The sequence below is a fragment of the Lissotriton vulgaris genome, chromosome 2_1, assembly GCF_964263255.1.
Source record: "Lissotriton vulgaris chromosome 2_1, aLisVul1.2, whole genome shotgun sequence".
NCBI lineage: Eukaryota > Metazoa > Chordata > Amphibia > Caudata > Salamandridae > Lissotriton > Lissotriton vulgaris.
In genome coordinates this window covers 1,437,598,509-1,437,615,619 of record NC_141687.1, presented here as the reverse complement: position 1 = coordinate 1,437,615,619, position 17,111 = coordinate 1,437,598,509, and positions in this window count along the sequence as shown.

Sequence of the window (17,111 nt, the reverse complement as noted above, 5' to 3'; positions counted from 1 at the left end):
AAGGATATCATGACCTATGTGGCACAGCTACTCCACGAGGTCTGGGAGGATAAAGGCTTTGGACCGGGCTCACCGGGTGTCCGGGCCCGCGGGTTGACCGGGCCTCCTCCCAGACATTTTAACCAGAGTCCACTTTTTCACAGAAAAGGAGGCAATTCTTCGCGCAGCAAGGGCCAAGCTGGACCTCACATATGATGAGAATAAGATACAAATCTTCCAGGACCTATCACCTAATACTTTAAAACGTTGTCGCGCTTTTAAACCTGTCACAGACAAGCTGCGAAGCCTGGGAGTTACGTATCAGTGGGGGCATCCGTTTGCTCTTATCTTTTCCTGGGAATCTAAACGACGAGTAATGAGATCATACCAAGAGGCGGGCCAACTGCTCCGTCTCCCTGCATCAAGGTCTGTTGGTCCTGCTCGCCCTCCGCCCCCTACATGGGAACCTGCAAAGCCGTCCTGGTCCACTGTGCGTAGGCACAGAAGCTCCCCGCCCCTGGATGAAAGAGAGTCCTCGCAGGTTAAACAGGATATTATCGAACATATCAAGTCCTTAGAAGGGGATAATTCAGACCTAACCTCGGGTTCCCCAATCTCATGATGAACAGCTCAAGCGCTTGGAAGACCCCATGAATCTTGTTTCAGAGACCATAACCCACACTTGATCTCGATCACTGACTACCGCTGCGATATGGATCACACCCCTCTCCCCACATTGCAGGGTAGCTGGGGCCGGAGAGTCCCCGCCGGAGAGAGCCCGAACACAGCGGAAGACCTACCCCCATCTGTTCCTGAGAGAGTGACGTCTCTGGGTTCACCCAAACCCCAGGGTGTAGGATGGCCCGCGACTGGAACAGAACAATGTGGCCTGGTTGGCCACCGTTGCTTGTTTATCTTTCTCTTTTCTCCTTTCTTGCTTCCCTGTCTATTACTCCTTCTTCCTCTCTGTGGACTGAGTATGGTGGGCGGGAGACTGCAAGGCCAAGGTGGGTTCCTGTTCCTAGGGAGGATACGCCTAGGGGCCCTTTTCCTCTTCTCCTGCTGAGTCATTTATGGCGGCTTGCTAAGGCAATCTGTGATCAGATACACATATGGCTTCTCCTGTTCCTTTTAAGGTACTATCCCTTAATATAAAGGGGCTTAAGTCCCCCAACAAGAGACACCAACTGTGGTGCTACATCCTACAACATACCCCTGACATCATCTTTCTCTAAGAATCCCACCTGTTGAAAGTAGATATCCCCCGACTGGCGCACCCCAAATATCCTCTCCAATTCTGAGCCGCAGCTAACACCAAAACCGCTGGAGTAGCTATTCTCTGCAGAAATGGTATCAGGCAGGGGGACAGAGAGTCTTCCGGAGTCCGGAGGGGCGTTTTGTCAAGGAATTATATAATCTCATTAGGTATGGCTGTAGTTGCGTGATGAACATGCGGTAGAAGACCAATGGCAAGCCATCAGGGCCTGGTGCCTTCCCAAGGGGAAGGTCTTTTAACGCTGCCATCAGCTCCTCTGCCCGCAGAGGGCCATCCAATTGCTCAGCATGATGTGGGTGCACCGGGTTCCAGGGATACTGGTTCAGAACCTCGTCAATATGGGTTGGGGAGGGTGCATCCGCCGCATAGAGGGCGGCGTAATAGTTCCTAAAGGCTTTGCATTCGGCTTGCTCCGAAGTGGCCCTTCCTCCACCCGGCAGCTGAATGTTCGCTATGTGGGCTTTCGCCGCTCGTGCCCGCAGCAGCTTTGCCAACAGACTACCCACTTTGTCCTCCTCTTGAAAGTATTGCTGTTTCAGCACTAGCAAGGATCGCTCTGCTTTATTAGTGCGCAGAGATCGAAGCCTACCCCAGAGATTAGCAAGCCTCTGCCGACAGGCCAGTGATGGACGTTCCTGCTCCTGTCTTTTAAGTTTCTTAATATCCTTGGAGAGGTCGTCCACCAGGCGACGGACTTCTCGTGCTCTCGCTATCGCTATCGACGTGATGTGGCCGCTAAGCGTAGCCTTGAAGGCATCCCAGACCACCGGGAAGGGCGTCTCGGGTATATCATTACTTGCAAAATAAGCGTCAATGGCAGTTCTTAACGCCTCCATGCTGGCCGGGTCCCGCAGAATGTGCGGCGGCAGGCGCCATCGCTGCAAACGGGGTGCGCAGGCAGCCGGATCCTGCAAGAGTAGCGCCACATGGGCATGATCTGATTTTGAAATATCGGACATAGATGCCGCCAATGTGTCCCCCATGAGGGAATGCGATACAAATAAATAATCGATACGTGAATACGAGCGATGTACATGGGAATTGTATGAGTGATCCCGACGTAAGGAGAGTGGTAGTGCCAGAAATCTATCAAAGCCTAAATCTGATATTTGTTTCCGTAGAGTGGAGGACATGGCCCCTGACCCGTTCGAGGAAGCTTCACTACGGTCCAGCACAGGATCCCACACCAGGTTAAAGTCACCCCCCAATATTAAAGAGGGGTCGCCCTGTGGCACTTGTTCCCGTATTAGCATTTGAAGGTAACGGTCCAAACGCTCACATGGCTCCACAGAGTGGCACAATCCCGTTGTGCCTACATGGCAGGCTGCTATCCGACCATTCACTCCTTTTGAGCGGCTGGTCCGCTCTTTTAATGACTCCAAGGGTCTTATCCCCCGAACATATCAGATCCTGCAACACCCCCGGCCATTGCAGCGCTCCCATACCAACGCCAATGGCAGCTGGCCTCTGATACGGAAATCACAGCTACACAGTGGACTCACCTATGGCGAGACATTCCTAGGGTCTAGCGTAGCATCCCACAGAGGGAAAATTCATACAAAATTATGGCACAACGGCTCAATTTGTAAAACAAATAGTAGTGTACTGCTGTAGTTTGCACCAGCCATTAACCCTGTCAGTGCTGCCAGTGACAGTACCTATACAACTACTAACCATCACATTCCGACAAATATGAAAATTCAGACTATTCCAAGCCCCCACTGCTATTAGCATTGCTACGGCAGCAGGTTTTAGTATTTTTAATGGATATTGAATTAATCAACAACTATGGTGTGCTCGTTTCAGAATTACACAAAGAGCGCCACCATGTGGCAGACTGTCATAAGTGCCACTGTTAACAATTAAGTGCCAGTTCCGAGCACCAGAAACGACCAGCTCAAATTAAGCACTGGGCTTAGGGCTAATTCATGCTCACCCCCAAAATCGAGGGTTTTTATACATTATTTTCACTTAGGAAAACTGTAAAATCATCATGGTGTGATCAAAAATGTTACATCAATAGCAAAGCTGGACACGGTCCCACTGAGTGTCATATTGCTTTTATACCTAAATACTATACACTGCATAAATAATTATTCTGCCCACTCAATGCTAATACCATCAGGAGACGATGGAACAAACAGGATACATGAGCAACAACATCTTATTATGAAGGAATAGGGGACTGTGAGCTCGCAGAACGGCCTTGAACTAATAGTTGCAGATTGTAACTGAGCCAGGGAAGATTAATCGAGAACAGCACGAACAATGACAACAGACATGAACAAATATTGTTCTGGTTGACTGCATGAGGAAAAAATAACTCACAGTGACGTGGGCCGGAGCAAGACAAGGGTGACATCCATTTGAAACAATATAACTGCTGGGCCCAAATTGAGGCTTAGTTAACCAGCGATGGCGGGCACAGGTAAATGCGTTGAGGCAGGGTGGGGTGGGAGGCATGGGTAAAGTGACAGACGCCGGAATCGGTATAATTAAATAAATAAATAATACCTATTCAGTCATCTGTCAGTGTACCCCCTGCCGCGCCTTCCACCACCCCACGCGCTTACCTGAGTTGGCCGCAGCTGTAGATAACTAGAATCAGGAAAACGCACTTCTATTTATTTTATTTTATTTATTTATACAATTTATATAGCGCGCAAATACCCTGAGGTGTCTCGGCGCTGCTCAAATCATGTGCTGAAGGGGAGCCCTGACTTATTATTGATTAAAAAGCCATGTTTTTAATTGTTTCCGAAATGTCATTAAGGAAGGACTGTTTATTATATATTGGGGGAGAGAGTTCCACAATCTGGAGACAGACACTATAAATCGTCTGTCTCCCCAGTTCACTTTTTTTGTTCGCGGGATTGGGAGCAAGTGGGCTGAGGATGAGCGTAAGGCTCTTTTGGGGGTGTATACACACAAGGCTTTTTTTAAAATTCTGGCCCTATGTTATTCATGGCTTTACAAGTGATACACTTCTATACAACATATGAACATTGTTTCAAAAGCAACAGTACTGTATTAGTGTGTATATATATATATATATGAAATCCATTTTTAAATTTCATTCTGCACGTGTTAATGATTAACAAACATGTAAACGCACAAGAATCCTCTGCAACTGTTCACTAACATTTGGGCCAGGTCTAGGTAGGGGTGGTGTTTTTTTCACAGGGTTGCTACTGGTTGGCTGCTGTGTGTTCTGTCACAGCTGCTGTGCTTACAACATTGATAACACTGTACCCATTGACCCCTGCCTTTCGATGCATGAACACAACGAAATGGCTAGGCCAAAATGTTCAGTGGGTTAATGCATACACCGTTCGAATCTAATGCTGACCTCGTGGTCACAGGTGCAAACCCCACCTGAACCACTCCTCCGTTCATCTTCGTGGGGCTTACACAACAAATGTCATCACAAAGATGTTAATTGTGTTCAACCGGTGCTTCACCCACGCAAGTAATATGTCTATGAAGAGCGCTGCTGGTCAATGACAACCGAAACGTTCTGAATATTCTACACTGCGTGTGGCAGTTGTCTGATGCCCCTTACCCAAGCAGATAAGTGTGTGGTTCTAACTCTCAGAAGCTTGGACATTAAACAGGCTCCTTGTGAACGAACAACCTCAGTCTGCAGTGCTGTCAAGTGGCATTTAAATTTCAGTTTTTAAGATAAAACGATGTTCTAAGTTTAAGGCGATGCTTGTAGTGTTCACTGGCATTGCATCTCACAGGAGAGCCTGTGTCATTCTGTAAAGTGCAGTGACGTCACCGGTTGTCAGCTTAGAATCAAACAGTTGTGTTAGTGAAGCGTCTGCAGTGTTCTCCCATGCTGCAAATCAAGCGCAGCCTCTCTGACTCACTCTCCAATTGTACAGCGCCTTTCAAACTGACATTTTAGGATCAAATGGTTTTCTCTGTGTCAGGTCAAGCTCCAAGCAAGCGCCTCCATGTGTCAGGTCCACATTGACCTGCTTTTCTCACTCTCTAATAATGGATTGGTATGTCACACTGAATTCTGTTTTGTTTAAATTGATGTTACTAAAGCAAACAGTACAATAACACATTTGATATCGTGTACTATTAAAATAACATTAAAAAAGCGAATAAAGAAATTAACTAGAGTCAACAATATGTCTACCTTCTAGGTTACACTACAGCCCTGATTACAATGGAGCTGCTGCTCCTATGTGTACATTGAATGGTATTTATTACACGTTAGGTACACATTTCACTCAACACTGATGAATGCTGTCCTGGAGTCACGTTATGATAAGGCCGCATTGGTCCTGTTTGCACCTTGAAGCATCAGGGTGCAAACAGGGACAGTGCACTGTCCCCAGGGCAGATTCAAACATGTGCCTACCCTGCTGGCAGTATATTAGTGAAAGGCAGACTGACTGTTTGAAGTAAGCACTCTGCTTTTCACAGTGCAGGCGGCCTTCATCCTGAAATTCAAAGACGCGCAGAGATCCCCTTGCAGGCAAGTGCAGTGAGTGACTGCACCCAACGGTTAGGGGTTACCTGGGTGTGTCCATGGGGCCCCCTGTGCCCCTTTTCATAGAGTACTCTTAGGGGCGCACTGAGTGTGCCCCAGATCTTCGTGGTGCAAAAGCAGTACACCTCCTGATGGCCACTTTTCCTCTATGCTCAGATTCCTAGTATAGAAAGGGCTCGGAGACAAAGGGGCATGTTTGCAAGCCCTTATCGCCAACACAACGTGACTTTTTCTGAGGTTGCGGTGGGGATAGGGACTTCACCTTATCTACGAGGCAGAGTTAAGCCACTTAATGTGGCTTTATAAATAAGACACCCTTTCACGCTGTATTTAGCGTGAAAGGGGTGGGCAATGGGTGTTGCAGTGGGCGTTCCACCGCAACACCCATTGATTTTGAGGTAGCCCCATATTTACAATGGCGGCGTAAATATGGGGCAGCGCCAAAATTAAGACAAGGAATAACCTGGTCTTAAACAGGCGCAACAAGGAGAAATGTTTTATTTCTCCTCATTTCTGATGTTTCTATGCGTTCTCCGTTGTGCATCGCACATAGAAACAGCAAAAACGCCATTGATTGTTTATGTTTAGGAAGGTGACCTTCCTCCACATAAACAATCAATACAAAAAATTACGTTTTGCAACTTCTATGTGTGCCGCATTAAGCAGCACACATAGAGGTTTCAAAATGCCATTTCAGATTGTTTATGTGCAGGAAGGGACACCTTCCTGCACATAAACAATCTTCCTCTACAGTACAGGCACCCTTTCACTATGGTGCAAGGGTGTCTGCGTTGGTGCTAGGCAGCTAAAATTAGCGCCAGTGCTGGGGGATATGCGGGGCTGCACCGTATCCTTGTAAATATGGTGCAGTCCTGCGTTTTGGAAGTGGCGGAGCGGGGCGTTAAGTCAAGATGGCTAACGCCGAACTCTGCCACTTCCTCGTGAACAATGCCCAAAGTGTGCCCCATTTTGGCATGGTGCCATCTCCCCATGCTGTGGTAAATATTTGATTTACCGTCTTAATTTCTATGCAGGTAAGTACTTAAACAAAAATAACTCAATCGGAAAGAAAGACGCAGAGTCCGTGGTGTTAGAGTTCTTAGGGGTTTTATTCCTTAAAAAGGAATGGTTCTGGTACCGGATATCGGGTTCCTGACACCACTGGGGTGCAGGAAGGGATAGAGCATACTTTATTGACAAGACATAACTTTTATACTTAAACCATATAATGAATACCAATACAGTAGGCGTAACAGCTGAGAGAAACAAGATAAAAACACACACGTGTTAGCAATACGTAATCAAAAGGCGTGAACTAGGCGTGAACATAGAGGTGTGTGCTAGAAACGTCACATGTAAGTGTCACCAGTAGGTGGGTACAAAGCAGAATTTTGCAATTTCAGCAGAAATCTGAGGCCTGGATGCGCGCGCAGCTGCATGACGTGTGATTGACGTGGAGCTGGAGGGTGCAGGGGACTTGACATTTACACTAGCGGAAAGAGACAGGAGTCTGGCATGTCAGATCAACTCGTACCTATATCATATCTGATATCTGATGTTTGGGAACCATATTATCTAGAAGGAAAGGTCTCTTGGGCAGAGGCTATTCTATACTGACTGCGAGTGCGTGTATAAGCGTCTACGTGTCTGCATGAGATGCGAGGGGGCATGGGCCTACCATGGTAACAGAAGCTATGAATTACTTGCACGGAGACAGTGAGGCCGGGCCCTTTGCTCTGCAGCTGGAAGGATGTTTACTTGAACTAGTAGGCAGGAATGTATGTTTGAGGAGCGGAGCAGATAATTCGAAGGTTGAATACAATTTTGGCAGGCAGCAGGCTGAGCTAAGCGCCGTTAGCCGCGCAGGGAGTAAGGCAGAGGTCACGGGTACAGAGGCAGCCCAGGCTGAGGCGTTCAGAGTCAGAAGGCAGGAAAAGGCTCGATGGCAGAATTCAGAGGCCTTACTTCGCCAGAGCTGAAAAACGTGTAAAGTACACCACAAAAAGACGTTGGCATGGCATACTTAGGAACGGAATATTCAACCCGTTCAGGGTGGATCTGAAAGAGGACATGTTAACGTTGGGCGCAAATGTATTTGCGTCTTCATAGCTGGCACAGGAGGGAAGTTACATGCACTTTAAGCTTGTACATGGAGACGGTGGGGTACACGTTAGGGAACATTTCTTGACCATAAAATTTATATTTCCTCATTCCCTCCTTGTTCCCTACGGACCCTTCATGATATATCGATCCTCATGAACCGATCAGTCTGTTCTTGTAACATCATTTGCTCTTCTTTCTTCTTTTCGCGTTTTGAGTGAAAACTGGAATGTGGAATACAAGATGTGGCGCACAGACCACAAATCGCTGGCCCACACTGTAGGCACAGGCAGCAACTGAATACTATGACAAGGGCAATGCCTAGGAAGGATAGGATCTTCCATCCCCAAGCGGTCAACGTTGTCCAGAACCAACCGGACCAAGTCCAGGTGCCTGGATTCTGATGTATCAAACTTGCAATTTTATGAAGACGTGTGATAGCTTTATATACTGTTGGCGCGTTTTCTGGAATGAAAACACAGCAACTTGACCCGATGACCTTACAAGCTCCGCCCCTATCTGCTAGGATGACGTCAATAACAAGACGATTTTGGAGAACAACAACCCGCATGGCAGATTGCTCCTCTGTTAAGTTGCATAGAGCGGAGGTAGTTTCATTCACTACTGCTTCGAGGGTTCTAGTTAATCTTCGTATCAGTTTACTATTAAAGACAGTACCTAAGTAGGGGAAGAAACCTTTATTGAAGTCTGTGTATTGCTCCCATGCCGTTTCAGTATAGTCGACAATCGGGAGATCTCTTCGGAGTCTATTCTTTACTAGATTTGTATTTCTGTGATAATCAGGAGGGGCTAGAAAAACAGGTGGTAGAAGGAATGCAATGTAACAGGTACCATCCCAATCTGGAGGTAAACGTATGTATGCGGTATGGCCACAAACAAAGTAGGAATGACGAGTAGCTCTAAAGGAAGACTTGCCTTGATCACTGAATTCGACCACAGTAGTACATTTACTATGACCCAAGTGTACCGAACCCTTCTTTCTGACACATAAATCACCTGTGACTGGTAATACTGTCATAGCAGGAAGAACTGGTGCAGCTTCGGATTCAACAGTAAGAATCATGAGGTTAATTGTATAATTACCTAATCCATATACTTAATTTTCTAGATCAGTTCCTATCCTAGTGGGAAGTCCCTTCTTGTCGGGATAACAGGCGTTAAGCAGAACTAAGTTCAGGTTACCCCAAACCCAATTTCCTTCGAAAACAGCAATATCAGGATCTAAGGAATTAATTATTCTAAACCATGCTCCACATGAGCCATTGTGAGTGAACGGGTACGGAAAGAGGGGCAGAACTCCCTTGTATTTCTGATAGGGAGGGAGTCGGCCACATATCCAACAGTTTGTAGCATTATTAGTCTGATGGGAGTGATGTAACATACTAATGAATGTGTTGTTGCGCAGCGCAAGTCTGTAAGATAATTCATGAGGGGGTAATTCGCTAAAAGAATGTTTGGCAGTGACATTGTAAGCAGGTTGTTCACGCTTGAAGATAGGGTAATATATAGGCAGCAATATACTGGTAACAATAATAAAAAGACTTAGAAAAAACATAACCAATAATGTCACTATACAGTGACTACGGAGTGATTTACAATATGCACGTTTCTTGAGTTGTCTCTCTCTCTCTCTATCTCGGTCTAGGGGATACATGTCAGAAACTATTTAACCGATTCACCTAGGGGAGGACTTAAACAATTGGACTGTCTGACTTGCTAGACCGTAGTTTCGCTTTATACTCCTCTTGGGGAGTTTTCTCTCTCTTGGGAACTTTAAAGTCACTAGTATCGAGGCAGTCCTTTGAGGGGGTGGAAGAGTCAGTCTCTGGCAACAGTTCATTACATTTTTTAATATGACTCGTGTGGATCCACCCCTTTCGGCCCTCAACTTTAATCGCCGTCCTCGTGGTCAGAAGGACGATCTTCGGCTCCTTCCAGCGGGGCTCCAGCGGGCTTTTCCTGTCGAAGTTGCGAATCAACACAGTGTCACCTGGACGGACATCGTGTGGCTTTACATCAGTGTTGTCGGGAAAGGCTGCGGCAACCTGTGAACGACATGATTGGAGTGCAGACATCAAGGAGGTAAGGTAATCTGTCAGCATATTACAATCAACATCGGTTATTTTCTTAGGCATGGGCGTCCCCCACATATTTGGTGGTCTGCCAAAGACCACCTCATACGGGGATAGTCCTGATCTCGAATGGGGGACCATTCTCATATAGAACAGTGCAACTGGCAGGGCGACTATCCAGTCGACCCCTTTCTCTTTACATATTTTGGCAAGGCGTGTTTTCAGTGTCTGGTTATGTCTTTCTACAAGGCCAGCGGCCTCGGGATGTCGGACGCAATGGAATTTCCACTGATATCCTAGCAGAAGTGAAACCTGTTTCATGAGCTCGGATGAGAATGGCTGTCCGTTATCTGAGTACACGATACGAGGCAAGCCGTACCGTGGGAAGAATTCTCGAACCAGCTGCCTGGCAGTGGTCGGGGCAGTGTAATCTGGGACTGGATATGCTTCGGTCCAACGGGAAAGTGCACAAACAACTACGAGGACATACTTGAATCCTCGACAACGGTCCATCTGGATATAATCCATCTGGAGGACTTCAAAAGGGTGATCGGGAGGATGAAATCCACCTTGCTCTACAGGGACGCTTTTACCTGGATTGAACTGACAACAGATCATGCAAGTACGCACTTTCTGTTTTGCTGCTGCTCGTAAATGTTTGTTGTACCAGAGATTCTGTAAACTGTCTAACATAGCTTTTTCTCCTAGGTGTGCTGGACTATGTGCTGTATTTATTATGACTTGAACCATAGAGTCGGGGAGAAACCATGTAGATTTTCCCTTCATCATCCAACCTTGATCTGTCTGGATCCCTCCTAGTTCAGTCCATTTCTTTATTTCATCTGGAGTAGCATGTGTCTGAATATCGATTACATCTAGTGTGGGATCCCTAACTGTCATACAATGTGTCGGCACTATTGTCTTTGTCACATCAGTTGTCTGGGTGTGAGTCAATGCTGTATGTTTTGCTGTTTGGTCTGCCAGGTCGTTACCCTGGGAAATGGAATCTGTAACTTTAGTATGTGCTTTACTCTTCATGATGGATATGCCTGAAGGCAGATGTATTGCTTCTAACAGTACTTGAATGAGGGTACCGTGTTGGATCTTGGCCCCATGAGAGGTCAAAAAACCTCGTTCTTGCCATAACACTCCGAAGTCGTGTACGACTCCGAAAGCATAACGTGAATCTGTGTATATGTTAACATTTCTGTTCTTGGCTAGTATACAGGCTCGGGTCAGAGCGAGGAGCTCTGCTGCTTGAGCGGACAGTGTATCAATACGATATGTTTCTTTAACTTCAGTTTCAGTGGTCACTGCATACGCGGCCACTAATTCTCCTGTGTTTGTTCTCATACATGAACCATCCACATAAAGTGTCAGATCTGGATTTGTCAGTGGAACATCGGTTAAGTCTCGTCGGGGCTTTGTTACTGCATTAATGATCTCTATACAATCATGCGGGGCTGAATCTGTCATAATCGAAGGTAACAATGTTGCAGGATTCAGAATGTTACAGCGTCTGATTTCTATGTGTGGCTGGAATAGCGTCAATTCATAACCTGTCAGTCGTGCTATAGTCAAGTGTTGAGTCTGGGTTCGGTTTAGAAGAACCTCTACAGAATGTGGAACTTGTACTGTTAATGGATGTCCTAAGACAATTGAGTCGCTCTGTCTGATTGCTAGGGCTGTCGCTGCGACTGACTTTAAGCACGCAGGGAGTGCCTGGGCTACTGAATCCAATGTACTTGAAAAATAAGCACAAGGCTTATGTGAACCTGCTTGATCTTGAGTGAGGACAGACAACGCTGTACCATCACGTTCTGTAACAAAAAGTGTAAAAGGTTTGCTGTAACATGGTGTCGCTAAAACTGGTGCTTGACATAAAGCTTTCTTTAATTCCTCAAAGGCCTGTGTATGTTCCTGAGTCCAAGGGAGGGCAGTCGAAGTCGCTGCCTCCTGTGTTGTCAACTGAATGAGTGGTTTAGCTAGAAATGCATATTGAGGAATCCATTGTCTGCAGTACGAGGTGAGGCCTATGAAGGCTCGCACTTCCTTTTGTGTCTGGGGTTGTGGCATATTTACAATTAACTGGATGCGGTCAGGTGTGAGCTGTCTCCCCACTTTGGACAGCAAGTGACCCAAGTACACAACTTGCTGAACACAGAATTGTAGCTTCGAAGGAGACACCTTGTGTCCCTTGTCGGCCAGAAAATGTAAAACTGTCAGTGATGCTTGTTCACATTCGGGTTCACTTCGTGCGGTGATCAGCAGATCATCGACGTACTGTAGTAAGGCGGTATTAACTGGCATTTGGATACAATCAAGTTGTCTTTTCAGTGCTTGGCTATAGATGCTGGGGCTTTCTGTGAATCCTTGAGGTGCGCGTGAAAATTTGAAACTTCGTCCATTTAAACTGAATCCGAAGAGGTATTGGCTCTCTGGATCAATGGGTACACTGAAGAAGGCGTTCTTGAGGTCAATTACAGTAAAGAACGTTGCTTCTGAATCAATAGCAGTCAATAAGGATGAGATGTCGGGGACCACAGGGTACTGTGGAACAATGCATTTATTCAATTCTCGTAAATCAATCACCAGCCGATATACTGGCGGTGCATTGGGATCAGTACGTTTAAGAATCGGAATGATAGGGGAATTACAGATATTGGAGTCGGTTTCTACGACCACTCCTTGGGCAATGAGCTCTTCAATGATTTCCAGTAAAGCCACTACAGCATTGGGTGGTAACTTGTATTGTCTGATTCGCGGCAAAACAACTCCTGGTTTGAGTGTAACACGGTATGGTGTGATGTGCATGCAACCTACATCGGTTGGGCCTTGTGCCCACAGGTGTTTCGGTACATTTTTCAATCTGACATCAAACTCTCGTAATACATAGTGACCCTTAAAGTCACGCAGGAAAAGTCTAACTCCTTCCGGAGAACAACATATCACAGCTCCTAGAGCCTTCAATGTTTTGATACCTAACAAGTTTTCTGGACATGATTTCGTGAGTAACAAGTCTGTAACGCGTGATAATGGACCCACAGCTAGGGGGACTGGTTTCGATACCTCATTTACAATAGGCTGTCCTGAAAAACCAAGGGAAACATTCTGTGAGCCTGAGAGGGGTGCCCCTGGGACTTCATTATGGCTGATTGTTGTGCGGCTTGCCCCTGTGTCAATTAAAAACTTTCTGTCTTTTCCCAATACTTGACTGTGTACATAAGGACCCTCTTGATCTACAGGAATCTCAATAAGAGGCAAGCCAACCTCCCTCTCTAGGCTGTTTCATGTGTATCGCTGATAGTCGGGATAATCATATTGGGCATACTGGTTCATCTGTTGTGAAACTTGTTGCGTCGTGCAATAGGCTGTGGCTGTGGCTGTGATACCGTTGCGGTCTGTGCTGTATGTGGTGGAGCATGCATAGGTTGTGAATTCTGTGAAGTCTGTTGCTGGACCTGGTCTTGTCTAGGCGGATGCGGTCTTTCTTTAGTTTTACCTGTTGCTATATTGTGTTTCAGGACTGGACATTCATGTACGTAGTGACCTGGCTGTAAGCATGAGCGAATTTTGCGGATCTCGCGTTCGCGAATTTTGCGGATTTGCGGATTCGCAATCCGCAAAATCCGCGAATTCCCGCGAATTTGCGGATTTTTTTTTTTTGTGTTCGCCCGTGTTTCTGCCAGTTCGCGAGGGTTTTGTACACTTTCGCAAATTGCGAACTTACCTGTCGGGTCGCAAGTTTCGCGAACTTGTTGTTTCTACGTGTCCAGCCTGTTTGGGACACTCTTCTTCATCACTGCCACTCTCTGTCACCACTGCCACTCTCTGACTACTCATGCCACCCTCTGGCCCACCCATGCCACCCTCTGTTTCATCACCACACCCTCTGGTTGTCCAGTGTACATTATTTTCGGCAAAGCAAAGCACACCTTCCCTGCCTCAAGTGACCTGAATTAATTTGGGGCTGATTAATGTGTCACAGAATATTTTTTTAGCTGGCACCTGCTTCCTTAGTGCGCCCTGATTAGTGATCTTTTGCACTTGCTAAGTGCTTTCATTGTTGCAAAATTAGTTACAACACCTGCCCTGCCCCAACTGACAATAATGAATTAGGGGCTGATTAATGGATTTTAACTTCCAGCCTGGCTCCTGCTTGTCTCCCTTAGCTGTAATTCAGGACCTTTGTGGCATATGTGTAACTATTCTGAGGTTCAGAGCAGGGTCACATAATAGTTTCAACTGGCAACTGAACTCTGGAGGGGCCCCTCAGGAAGCACTACAGGAAATGGCTACTAATGATGAGCCTGAACTTTTGAACCTGGTAAGTAGTTACTTTCAGTTTTGCTAAAATCGTATTTCTGCAATTTTGCACTTATTCGCGGGGCGCGAACTCACGCGAACTCACGCGAACAGTGCGAGCAGTGCGAGCAAAATCCGCTGCTCGCGGATTTGCGGATTTTGCGGGAGATTCGCAAATCTCGCGGATTGCGGATTTCCCGAAAATCCGCAAAATCCGCGAGCGGAACGGATTTTCCGCCCATGCCTACCTGGCTGCTTGCAATAGTTGCATGTCCCTTTAACGGGAGCTGCTGAATTACCTGTCTGGGTCGTACCCTTTCTCTGGCCGTCGGCTGGAACCGACTGGGCCACTAACATTTTCATTTTTGTGTCTTTCATACGTCTCTGTTCGTGATCCTGTTCTTCTCTAATTCTGTTCTGGTGGTATTGTAACATTTGTAACATCTGGGATGGCGTATTTGCTTGCCATGTACTTTCAACTTTATATACACGGTTCTTAACCGATGTCAGGGAATTCTCGACTAACTTTGTTACAAAAAGATGCGGGTACGACTCGCTACCTGGTTTTAGGCCACTATTAATAATTAAACATTTCTCGAATCTTGAATAGAAGTCACTGGTATCTTCATCGTGTTTCTGTTTACAGGCTGAGATTGCGTCCCAGTCTTCCTTTTTAGTTGTCAATAATCTTGGCAAGACCTGTACTATTAGACCTGGTAATGCTTTTGCTTTGTCCCCAAGGCCTAGCCCTGGGGTACAACCTTTTTCCTCGTCTTCTATTTCAGTCCATATAATCTTTTTATCTCCCACCTCCCATTCCTTTTCCTTGAGTTTCTCGTAGATGCCGGTGGGCAGCAGTACCTTTAACAATTTCATAATGTCTGTATATGTGTAATCTCCCATGAGTAACATGTCTTTAAGTTCTCGGTGAAAACCTGCAGGGTCTTTATCATGAAAGGGGACTAGTTTCTTCATTTCTAACAATTCTAACTTTGTTAAAGGTGTGTACACAAACACACGTTCCAAGGTGTTATTAGTACCCATAACTGGGTGTACTTCTCGTAAAGGATTCTGTCTGTCAAAATGCTCAAAATGACACATTCTTCTTTCGGGTGGCTGAGCTGAAACATATTGTGGGCCTAAGAAAGCGTTATATTTACGTCGTTGTTCTAGAATTATTTGAATTAATCTGGTACTTAGGCCTCTCCATCTATTCATAAGTAGTGCTTCTAATGTATCCGGTAAGGGACCTGGATCAGAATGTTGTTGTCTGTATAACGTGATGAGATGCTGAATCATGTATATACCAGCTAATTTCTGCTCGTCTGGGGAAAGGTTCAGAAATGTCTGTGCTACTGTATCATCATTGTATGTGCTAGGATTGTCAGCCCATAGCACTGCTGACCGGGCTAGTTCTTGTTCATCCATAGAATTGAGTACATGGTACCCCATTTGTTCTTGAAGCATTTTATCGGTAACTTGAAACAGATGTTCAGGAGAACTTGGTTTTGATATGCCAGAGAGAAAAACTCTCTTGCTTTCTGGACGAATGCCTTTCCTAAGGTAATTTCCCTTACCTACATACGCTATCATTTCTTTAGTCGTTTCTTGTTCTTCAGGTTCGTCCTCCTCGGAGGAGTTGTCATTTTCATTTTCCTTTTCTTGTTCTTTTCTGTGTATTTCTACTACTTCCTTTCTGATTTTCTTGTACATGCTCGATATACAATTCAGTTTATCATGCTTTCCGTCGGCTATATTTTGACCCCACTTGTTTAGTGCTTCCATTTCTTCCTGGTCTACCCCAGGCCTGTCTCGGTCTCTTATTAAGCAATTTATGAAAAAACGTAATACATATGCTTGAGTGTCAACTTTCTGGTGTGCCAGGGCCTCCTTAATACTTTCGGGATTTTCCCCAGTCTGGACAAAATGATATATTCTATCTAGGTGATCAGCCATCCCTGGGAATAACACTAGGTAATCTGTAGCTTGTCGCAAGCGTAGTGATGCTATCAACATCCTATCGTCTTTACCGGGTACTGGATCGTATCTGCAAATTGGAAGGGGTTCTTTGAGCATGTCGAGACGGGGTGATTGGGGTGTATGTTGCTTCAGCAGGTCCCTAAGGTTGAATCTGTGTGTTGCTGGCGGGGTCTGGAGACCTCCTGTCGCACCTCCTGAGGCAGAGGCTTGAGCATTATTTCTCTGTGGAGTCTGTATGTGTACCTGAACTTGTCTCTTACTGGGATCAGGCGCAGTTGGATTCGGTATATTAATCTTAGGTGTGGGAAGTGGTGGAGGTGGAGGAACAAGTGGAGCAGGCTGTCGAACGGGGGAGCCTTGTTGCGGCAATGGCGGAATATGGTCTTGAGGCGGGTTGCCACCTCCGTCCCCGTCACCGTCACCGTCAGTAGGCGGGACGGGGGCACGTGGATTGGTGTAAGCGGGTGCTACATCGTCTAGATAGGAAGCAAGGAATATGTCTTTGGTGGTCCTGTGATTTACTTTAGTCGGAACCAATGGTGGCGGTAGATCTTTCGGTATTTCTGAAGTGGCTTCAGGCAAACCCTCGGCCACTAAGTACATACCATTTACAAGATTGTTTCGCATGTGGTCTACTTGTTCTGCTTTTACTCGGATCCCTTCATTAACTAATTCGTTTTCTCGGACTCTATCCGACTCTTCTCTATGTCTGTCTTCTCTACGGAGTGCTCTTTCAGCACGTTTATGTGATTCTTTACGCCAAAATTCTATGGCGTCTTTCTGAGATTGTCTGGCTTTCTTTTTCCATAGCGCTTCTTCTACCTTCACGATGCACTCGGCATCCCATGTTCCTGTAACGGGCCATCTGTGT